This window comes from Onychomys torridus, chromosome 4 (assembly GCF_903995425.1).
Source record: "Onychomys torridus chromosome 4, mOncTor1.1, whole genome shotgun sequence".
In the NCBI taxonomy this organism is placed as follows: domain Eukaryota; kingdom Metazoa; phylum Chordata; class Mammalia; order Rodentia; family Cricetidae; genus Onychomys; species Onychomys torridus.
Genome location: NC_050446.1, coordinates 113,963,276 through 113,974,726, shown reverse-complemented (window position 1 = coordinate 113,974,726; position 11,451 = coordinate 113,963,276). Strand labels below are relative to the sequence as shown.

The following is an 11,451-nucleotide window of genomic DNA, read 5'->3' as shown; positions in this document are numbered from 1 at the left end:
GTGTGTAAGGATTCTGCCCTTAATTATGTCATTAGCCTGGGAAAGCGGCCCAGCCTAAAAAGTGGGCGGGCCCTCTGTGTGTCTCCCTTTTCTCTTTCTGCTCTCTTTCCTCCTTGAGGTCTCTCTGGTTCTCTCTCTCTCTCTCTCTCTCTCTCTCTCTCTCTCTCTCTCTGTCTCTCTCTCTCTCTCTCTCTGTCCCTCTCCCTCTCCCTCTCCCTCTCAATAAAGCTCTAAAAGGGTAACTATGGCTTGTGACTTTCCTCCAGCACTCCCCTCTGTCAGCATGGCCACTGCGGGCGGCCAGTCACGAGTAGTGCCAATTTAACCAACACTATGTCTGCTGCTGGCTTTCATGCTCCCTACCATAATAGTCATGGCCTCACCCTCTGAAACTGTAACTCTTCTAAAAGTTGCCTTGATCATGGTATCTCATCACATAAATCAAAAAGTAACTCAGACATATTGGAATGTTTATTTGAAACCTATTTGAGAATTAAGCAACTGGAGGACCATAGTGATAGATACTTACATGTAATCTACGCGCATGCGTGGAGTACACACAGGAGTCCCTGTACGCATGCACGGCCCAACCTTTAAAAAGCTGGCGCCACCTTGCATTACTCTCTCAGGCTCTCAGGCGCTCAGGCTCTCAGTCCTTCTCCTCCTCCCCCTTCCCCCTTCCCCCCCCCCCTTCTCTCCTCACCCATGTGTGTTTCATCCAGGCCTGTCACCTCTATCCTCTTTAATAAAACTCTTTCATGGTCTTGTTGTGTTCGGGACGTGTTTCTAGCGCCAAATAAAGCCGGAGGCAAAAGAGACCGTCAAAATATCCAGGCGGTAAGGTTATAACAGTTTGTAACCGTTCAATACTCAGTAACTGATCACCTGTGTTTCCCAAACGCTAAACTAGCAAAACAAACAGGTGCCTTAAATAAACCACCTCAAATGAGGCTTGTCTCAGATAAAAAACCAACCAGAGTACTTAAACATCACAGCCACCTTTAACATGTCTCCAACCAGACAGATCTACCTCAGATAGATGTCAGCTCCAAAAACGAAATAATAATGAATCTTTTCTCTAAGCTTTTTATGTCACCAGTGTTTTGTCAGATAGAAGGTTCCCAGCCACACCATGGAGGACGGACAGTGGCAGGATCTCATCCTAGGATCAGCCACACCATGGAGGATGGACACAGCTACAGGATTTCATCCCAGAACTTCAGGAGTCAGCTTCCCCATCTCCCCCCATCTATCATTTCCCCATCTCCCCCCCCAAAACCAATCAACGTCCATCATTCAGCCTGAAGCAGTCTTTGATAGAAACGGCGTCCCATACCCATCTATCCACATTTTTTTCTTTTTTAAAACATGAGAGTCGGGAATGATAGATACTTACATGTAATCTACGCGCATGCGTGGAGTACACACAGGAGTCCCTGTACGCATGCGCGGCCCAACCTTTAAAAAGCTGGCGCCACCTTGCATTACTCTCTCAGGCTCTCAGGCGCTCAGGCGCTCAGGCTCTCAGTCTCTCAGTCCTTCTCCTCCTCCCCCTTCCCCCTTCCCCCCCCCTTCTCTCCTCACCCATGTGTGTTTCATCCAGGCCTGTCACCTCTATCCTCTTTAATAAAACTCTTTCGTGGTCTTGTTGTGTTCGGGACGTGTTTCTAGCGCCAAATAACTAACACATAGGATCTTTGAAATCTCATCATGGACATAAAATAAGGGTATTTCATATACTTTAGTGCAAAGATAGACTTTTCTGTTTAGAATCCAGTGACTTTTCAACAAATCTGTGAGCTATAAGCACAGGCCAGTGTGCTTCTGGTACTCAAACCTATACTTGTACAGCAGTGAAGTTTAATGGACAGAATTTGTAACAGGTGTGGCAGGGCCCCACAACAGCTTGACCACATAGCCACCAGGACAGGCTTAGGGGCTCAAACACAGCTTCTGTGACAGGCTTACTGGCAGGCAACACCCAGATCCAGGAAAAGCCTTAAGCTGACACCACCCAGGGATCTACCCAGAGATGAGGAAATACCTAACATCCCAAACATTCCAATCATTAGATAAGGTGACCAAATGTCCCTGAGTCTAGCACACACCTATTTTTGTTTTACTGATATCCCTAGACAATTGTCAGCCAATCAGGGTCCTGAACCCTGAAAATCTTCTCACTCCAACCTCTGCTATGATAAAAACCTCACCCCACCTGAGCTTGGGGCTCTCTGCTCTCACCGCTGCATGGAACAGACAGACCAAGCCCCAGAGCTTGAAAATAAGGGCTTTTACTTGTGGGATTTGGCCTCTGTGTGGTCTTTTGGGGTTCCCTGTGATCTGGGCAAAACACAGGTTTTTTTTTTCACAATGCCATAGTTTGCTGGGAATGGAGTTCTGATATCAGACCTAGCACTTCTAGGGAGAATACAATATTTAGTGTGGACTAAAGAGAAACTGGATGTCTTGGTTACTTTCTCTGTAGATTTCATTGTGTATGCTTTTTATTTGCTGGGATAGGAACACAGAATGAGCAGCAAGGTGATTTGATTTCAGAGAATTGCAAAGTTAAGTCTTCTTTGCACTGCTGAAGACCATCCTTTGGTGTGTAGACTGATATGAGATCAAGATTCGACTAGTTGAGAAAGAAATTAACTGCAAGTGCTCAAAGACATTGCCTGTGACGGTCAAAATATATTCTATCAGTTAATACTACATTTGGTGACAAACACATTGTCTGTATTTTATCACTTGGTTGACCTTTGGGACCTGGTCCAATAATAATGTAAGAGTCACTAACATACCCCCAGTAGTGGTCTTATTTGGCTTTGGAGATGTTTTTGCTTTGTTCTTTTACAACTGATTTCTTCACATCATGGATTTGTGGAAAGAAAGCCTGATTAAGGGATGGCCTCTGCCAGAGTCCAGGAAATTAAAGAAGGATATCAGCTTCAGAATCCTGGCTGAATGAGTTGGATGAGCAATGTCATTGGCATAGATGGTCACAATAGCCATCTGATGTTATAGAAGGGACATGCTTAATTCTATATATTCCACTTTTAGGAAGTGCCAGATTGCTCTCCAAATTGGCAGAACTATTTTATCTTCCATTATCAATGTGTAAAAGTTCCAATTTCTCCATATCTTTCTTCACCAACACTATTTTAGGCAGAATAATTTCTGTCAGGAAAGCAGCCAACAGTTTTCTATACATCTTTGGAGTCTTGAATTTATTTGTATTACTTGGTCCTGGTTTGAATAAAAATTGAAAAGTTCCAGATGGAGAGAAGAGATAATAGAGAAGAAGATTAATGAAAATGAAAGGCATATGAGTAAACCACTCAGAAACGACTATCTAGGAAGCCAACTAAAAACCACACAGAGAGTCTGAGGGAGATACCCTGGAAGGCTATGCTAATCCTAGAAATACTGGGTCATTAAACAAAAAGCCCAGTGTCCATAGAAGCTGTTGGCCATGGAGGCTCCAGAAGCCCCTAAGTCAATGCAGGATCTTATTTCTCTTGATTACCAGTTAGATCTAGTTGATCTTCCCTGTGGTGGTTAATGTAATTGTCCCCCATATGCTCATAGGAAGTGGTACTATAAGGAAGTGTGGCTTTAGTGGAGGAAGTGTGTCACTTTGAGGGTAACTTTGAGGTGTCCTATCCTCAGGATATCTCCATATCTTGTAGCAGGAATCTTACAATTTCTTATTAGTAGAAACAAACCTGGAGCCAGGTATTGGGGTGAATACTGAAAGATCAGAGAAGCAGAACAAGCCACAGCTAGCTCAATTCGCCAGTTCCTCAGCTGATCCTGTTTCCTCAGACTGGAAGACTCTGTGTCCTCATCTGAATGGGTCTCAGCTGAACTCCTGCTCAAAAGCCTAAAAGATTAACCAGCTCTAGTTCCTGGTCCTTATACCTTATTTACCTTTCTGCTTTCTGCCATCACTTCCTGGGATTAAAAGCTCACTTCCTGGGATTAAAGGCATGAGTCACCATGCCTGGCTGTTTCCAGTGTGGCCTTGAACTCACAGAGATCCAGGCGGATCTCTGCCTCTGGAATGCTAGGATTAAAGGTATGTGTGCCACTATTTTCTGGCCTCTATATGTAGTGGCTGTTCTGTTCTCTGACCCCAGATAAGTTTATTAGGGTACACAATATTTTGGAGAACACAATATCACCACACTATCTCCCAATATTTCAGTCGACTTCCTATTGCCTGCAAGATGTAGGACTCTCAGCTATCTCTCTAGCACCACACCTGCCTGTATACTGCCATGTGCCACCATTATGATAATGGATGGAACCTCTGAACTACAAGTGAGCCAAACCAATTAAATGTTTTCCTTTATAAGAGTTATTGTGGTCATGGTGTCTCTTCACAGTAATAGAAATCCTAACTAAGCTACTGCCCCATTGCTTAAGATGCCACATGTTGTGGATGCCATATCTAGAGAAATCTAGCTGGAAATGAGCTAGAAACTTCTTTCCTCATAGCTACTTAGTTGTGCTATGAAGGGTTCAGGAGACTAGGAGAAAATGCATCAATGGTCACATCTGTCTGAGAATTCTATAAATTACATACAAACCTGCCAGGCAAGATGTGTCCATTTTGTGTGATGATGGCACTTCTATTATAGGAGTAACCAACTACTGCCTGTTTTAATTTGAGGCATGCTCTACAAGAGGAAGTTTATGCATAGTATTATAAACACAGAAAAAGCACATGACTGAAGTTCTGAGGCCCTTGGGGTGAACCTAACCCTGCTGTTTGTCTGAATCCATGTAGCATCAAACTATTTTCTAAATATCTATGGTTATACTCCCAGACATTGGCAATATTGACTCCCAGTGTTATTCAGAAAAGCCTTTCTTTGTAGTGGATGCAAGCTGATGCAAAAATCCATGCCTTCACAGGGTGCTGAGAGTAAAAAACTGTCAAGGACTCAGCTACAAACAAAGGGACTTTATTCCACTTCTTTAAAGGCTCTGAGAACATTTCAGAAAAGGGGGAATGAAATAACATAAGAGCTGAAAAACAGGGAGAAGGGCTTCAAAGTTGCCATTTTCAAAGCACAGCACAGTCAGTACCTGTGACTACTGGCATTGATCCCACACAAATCAGGCCCTATTAACAGTCAGCTATGGCTAGGAAGGGGCTCATGGGGCGTTCCACTTACTGCTGATCTATTGACCACTAATGGGGAGGCATAGTACCCACAAAGCTTTGACAGCTCCAAACCCAGGATAGCACAGATAGAAGTAGTTAAACGCTATAGGACACTAGACAAAACAAAAGCCAATGAATGCTGCAGAGATTTCTATAGAAGGAAGAAGACTAGCAGGGCTGAGAGGGAAATAAAATCCTGGGAGGGAATAACTAAAATGCATTATACATGTATGAAATTGTCAAAGAACAACATTTGTTAATATAAAAAGAATCCCAAACAGAAATTGAGACTATAGCAAGCAAGCATAGCTTTTCAATAATAAAAAGGAAGTTTTAAGTGAAACTATTTTTTTTTCTAGTAAAGGAGATAAACATGTCTAGAAGATGAAGTATTTTGAATTCAAATATAGAATGAAAATGTATTCTGGCTGGTTTGATACTAGGTTATCTTGACAGCCAAAATGAAAAGCCCCTAAGGTCTTCAATGTAGTAATTCATACTTACTGAGACTGGGCTTGAGGCTTGTCTAAGAAGTTCAGGAGTCTGACAAGCAGTGGATGATAGACTGTAATCTGTTTAAAATTGCATTAGCTACATGGAAGTGATATAACACTTGATAAAATAAAAATACATGTGTCCTTTGTCGCAGTGATCTTGATTTTGAGAATCTATCCTATGTCACTAGCAGTACCAAATCCCAAAGATATGTGTATCATGTTTTCATAGCATTGTCTGTAGCAAAAAAATAACCATAAAGCCCTAACAATAAGCAAAAATAGACAAAAAAGCCTGAATAAAACCTGAGTGTGCATTATATTTATAGGATGAGATATTGTATAGATATGATAAATACTAATACTAGTGTTCTAAGTTACATTTGAAGGAACATGGAAGAACAGTGAGAGAAGAAGGTAGAAAGAAATAATGCAGAAGAATTGTAAACAATGCAGAATCATGGTGTAATGATCACAGGCTCAGTGGATGAAGGTTTTGGCCACAAGCCTGACAACCTGAGCTGTCCACAAACCCTCATGGTAGAAATACAGAATTGACTCTAGCAAGTTTTTTTTCTGACCTCTACATGCATGTTGTGGCACCTGGGCACCCACATACATGAATGTGTGCATGTGCACACATTCACACACACAAAGTCACACACAGAGCAAATAAATAAATATAATTTAAAATTTTACTCAGAGAACCTGGTGCAGACCCAGGTTCCCTGCATATATGCTATGGCTGTTAGCTTCTTTTTGTGGGACTCCTCACAGTGGGAGCAGGTGTATCTCTGACTCGTTTGCCTGCTCTTAGGACTCTTTTCTGCCTATTGGGTTACCTTGTTCAGCCTGGATATGAGGGCTTTTGCCTTGTCTTATTGTATCTTGTTTTGTCCCATTTGGCTGTTGTCTCTTAGAGGCCAGCTGTTTTCTGAAAAGAAAAGGGAAGGGTAGTGGATCTGGAAGAGATGGAAGGCATGGGGAGTGCTGGGAGGAGTGAATGGGGGAAACTGTGGTCAGGGTGAGAGAAGAGTATATTTTCAATAAAAAGAAAGAAAGAGAAAGGAAGGAAGGAAGGAATGGAGGGAGGGAGGGAGGGAGGAAGGAAGGAAGGAAGGAAGGAAGAAAGAAAGAAAGAAAGAAAGAAAGAAAGAAAGAAAAAAGAAAAGAAAAGAAAAGAGAAAGAAAAGAGACCATGTAGGGAATCCCTTGTCACACATACTTTAAAAAAAGAAGTTTCTTTTATTATATCTGGGGAATAATGGGATAAGTAAGTTAATGTCTCCTTAGTGAATTTTGCATCAGTGAGTTTGAGTAGGAATTTATTCCATAATTTCTGAAAATAAATTCTATGAAGAAGGCATACCTTCCACATGCTCCTCTGAGTAACCCTTCTGTGGTGATATTGTGTTCCCCAAAATATTGTGCACTCTAATAAACTTATCTGGGGTCAGAGAACAGAACAGCCACTACATAAAGAGGCCAGAAAATGGTGCCACACACGCCTTTAATCCTATCACTTGGGAGGCAGAGATCCATCTGGATCTCTGAGTTTAAAGCCACACTGGAAACAGCCAGGCATGGTGACTCACACCTTTAATCCCAGAAAGTGAGCCTTTAATCCCAGGAAGTGATGGCAGAAAGCAGAAAGGTATATAAGGTGTGAGGACCAGGAACTAGAGCTGGTTAAGCTTTTAGGCTTTTGAGCAGCACAGTTCAGCTGAGATTCATTCTGGATAAGGACACAGAGGCTTCCAGTCTGAGGAAACAGGATCATTTGAGGAATTGGCAAGGTGAGGTGGTTGTGGATTGTTCTGCTTCTCTGATCTTCCAGCGTTCACTCCAAAAACTGGCACCAGGTTTGTTTTTATTAATAAGACCCTTTAGGATTCATGTTACACCCTTCAGCAAATTCACTGCTTCACAAAGCTAGACTCAGATGGAATTATATCTTTTGTCTGTCACGGTTTCCTGTCTGGGGTTGTAAACATTTGTTCATGTTTGCTCAGGAATAATCACATAACACAATTGCTGCCTGAACAGAGACCCAAAGAACCAAACATGGGTAGTGGAGGAGCAGCTGCATGTATCCTCTTAGGGGAGTTAAGACATATAACAGGCTGATCTTCCTGGAGGTGTAATACTCATGGAGACAATCCCAATATGACAACACTTCCCATGTGGTATACCTCTTTCCAGATACATGCTCTTCACAATAGTTTGTAAGACATGCAACCAATTCTGAGCTGTCTAAGAATGGAGATTCCCTTGAAAAGAATCTCTGGGTGGCCATATTCCTCTATGCAGTGTGGTGTGGTATGATAACTTGATTAAAGGGATATGTCATGTGATTATATGGCTGTCCCACAAGCAGCTGATAGAGAAAATGTTGCAGTCCTCAAAGATACATACAAAATGGATTGTTAGCAAGCTGTGGCTACAGGTCTATGGCTGTTCCTATTTATGATAAGACAAACAATAGTGTTTGATCTGATTATCCATGTAATGGAGGAATTACAATGAGGAAAGAACGTGATGACATCATCTTCCACATTGCCCCATTATTTTTCAGGGAAAGTAGGAAAAAACATGAGATGGAAGTGTTGGCTTTCCATTTCTTACAGGAGGCATCATGTGAGGAAGAGCACATGTCAGGTCTCTGCTAAATAGCCCTTCTGTGATAAACACAAAACTTGAGACCAAGGGAAGAATGGGGCAATAAAGTGAGGGGAGCAAAGTAAAATGACAGACACTAGCACCTAAGTCCAATCTCCTGTGCACAGGAAGGAGAGTCATGATTTAGCATACAGCAGGAGCTTTAATGGTCCTGTACAGGAAACCGTGGCAATCAGGTAATCCTCTGCTTCTGAACTGCTTGGATTGGGAAATGTTTGTTAATCTCCAGTGTCCTGTGCACGTATGTTTGACAGTTTCTCTTGCTGTTAGTTTTAGCTTTATTCCACTGCAGTCCAATATAATACAAGCAATTATTTCTATTTTTTATGTTTCTTAAACTTACTTTGTGCCCTAATGCAGTTCAGGGGAGGCCTAGAACTACTCCAGGGTTGTGAATAGAAGACAGGGTAGTGGGGCTGTAGGAAATGGTTTTTATCTGAGGGTATTTAGAAATAAGTTTCTATGTATCTGACAGGTAAATAAGGAAACACACATGCTTTCTGAGGGTAACTTTCTTTTTTACTTCATCTTAAAATATCTCTTTCTCTTAAAATTTGTCTCCACACAGCTACAACTCTTTACAGACAGCTATATAGCTCTCTTTACATACATACAGCCACATCTCTTCCCACACAGCCATATATTTCTATGTACATTTACATCTCATTTTTACATCGCTCCAAATCTTTCTTCTATATGCATTTCTTCTCTCTACCCTGCTACATTCCTTCACACAGTAGTAGATCATTCACTCACTCTTTACTCACTCTCGCACTCATTCAGTCCCCTCTATACACACATCTCCCCCTACATCTTTTTTCTATATAGTTATACAAGCTCTCTCCTCTACAAAGCTAAGCTACCCATCTTCTACCTAGCTCTCTCTGCACACATCTCCTGCTCTCTCAGCACACACACACACACACACACACACACACACACACACACTTATGTTAATCTCTGCCCAGCTCTTTACACAGACATATATCTCAGAATCTCTTTCTGAAAATCTCTCTTGCTCTCCTCTTGTCTAGATACTCACCCTCTCTCCTTAGCTTCCTCTGAACACTTACACACACAGTGCCCCATTAGATGATATATTTTAGAGAAAATTCTATGGGCTGCGGAGAAAAATGTGTATTCTGTCATGTATAGATCAAATGTTCTGAGGATGTCTTTGATGTAATTTAATCTAGATACTTCTCTGTTTAGTTTTTTTCAGGAAGACTTTTTTTATGGTGAGAGTATAAGTTTGAAATTGCCTACTACTATTCTGTGTTTACATCAAGAATATTCATCTTTTTGAAATTGGATGTATACATTTCAGTGCATGTATGTTCATAATTGTAAAAGACATAATTAAAATGTCTTAATTTATTGTTTACTTAACCGGCATGTAGAAACCAATTTTGTTTCCTCTAAGTTTTGGCTTAAAGTCTATTTTGTTAGATATTTAAACAATGACATCTATTTTTTTCTACTTCTATTTCTTGGAATAACAATTTCCATCTTTCACCATTATGTAGAATCTGTTATTGATGGTGAGATGTGTTTCTTGGAGACAGAAAATATATAAGTTTTTGTGTCTTAATCCAATCTGATAGCCAGTGTCTTTGAATTCGGGAATTAGGACCATTAATATTCAGAGAAATTATTCAAGTACATATTAATTATTGTTATTTTCTTGATTGTGTAATGTTTGGTGTTTTCACATTCCTCATTTTCTTAACTATTCTTTCTCTATGTAGGCTATTTTTTATAGCTTCATTTGTGAAGGGGCCCCAAAACAGCTTGACCACACAGCAGCCATGACAGGCTTAGGGGCTCAAACACAGCTTCTGTGACAAGCTTACTGGCAGGCAACACCCAGATCCAGAAAAAGCCTTAAGCTGATACCACCCAGGGATCTACCCAGGGATGAGGAAGTACCTGACATCCCAAACATTACAACCATAGATAAGGTGGCCAGATGCCCTTCAGTCTAGCACACACCTATTTTTGTTTTACTGATACCCCTAGACAATTGTCAGCCAATCAGGGTCCTCAACCCTGGAAATCCCCTCACTCCAAACTCTGCTATGATAAAAACTCTGTCTTTTCCTCTGCTGCCAAGGTGCTTGGTCCTTCTGAGGAAGCTAAGGATGCATTGGGGTGAGGCCCTCACTTCATCCGGTGACTAGCACCATGCTGGCAGTCCACACTGTGGCCTCTGTCTCCCAGCTTGCCTGCATCTACTCCACTTTCATCCTGCAGGATGACAAGATTGGTCTGGAAGGACAAGATCAATGCCCTCATTAAAGCAGCTGGTGTCAATGTAGAACCTGTCTGGCCTGGCTTGTTTGCAAAGGCGCTGGCCAATGTCAACATTGGAAGCCTCATCTGCCATGTAGGGGCTGGTGGGCCTGCTCTAGCAGCTGGAGCTGTGCCAGCAGGTAGTCCTTTCCCCTCTACTGCTGCTACTCTAGCTGAGGAGAAGAAAGTGGAAGCAAAGAAGGAAGAATCTGAGGAGTCTGATGATGACATGGGCTTTGGTCTTTTTGATTAAATCTCTTTTGTTAACATGCCCCCCAAAAGATGAACCTGTTAAAAACAAAACAAAACAAAACAACAAAAAACTGTGCCCCACCTGAGCTCAAGGATCTTTGCTCTCACTGCTGTGTCAGACAGACAGAAGGACCAAGCTCCTGAGCTTGAAATAAAGGTTCTTTGCTTTTAGATGTGGGATTCAGTCTCTGTGATGATCTTTTGGGAGTCCCTGCCATCTGGGTATAACACACACATTTATCTGTCTCAAAGATCCCTTCAAGTGTCTTCTTTAGAGCTGACTTAGTAGTTATGAATTTTTTTTTTAGTCTGTTCTTTTCATCATAGACATGGTTTCTTTCCTTAATTATGAAAGATAACTTTGCTGAGTGTAATAGATCTGGTTGGTGACCACTGTCTTTCAGAACTTGAAATTCACAACTTCAAGTTCTTTTGGCTTTTAAAGTTTCTAAAGAGAACTCAATTGTTATTTTGGTGGCCCTCTTTTTTATATATGACTTGGTGTTGCTCTCTTGAAGTTTTTAATATATTTTCTTTGTTTCAACATATTTAGTATTT

The 11,451-nt window shown here is 41.4% G+C and overlaps 1 pseudogene; it reads left to right on the top strand.

Annotated features, from left to right (window-relative positions):
• The first annotated feature begins 10,533 nt into the window (after positions 1 to 10,533).
• Positions 10,534 to 10,894, top strand: LOC118581904 (annotated as a pseudogene).
• Positions 10,895 to 11,451: the final 557 nt, after the last annotated feature.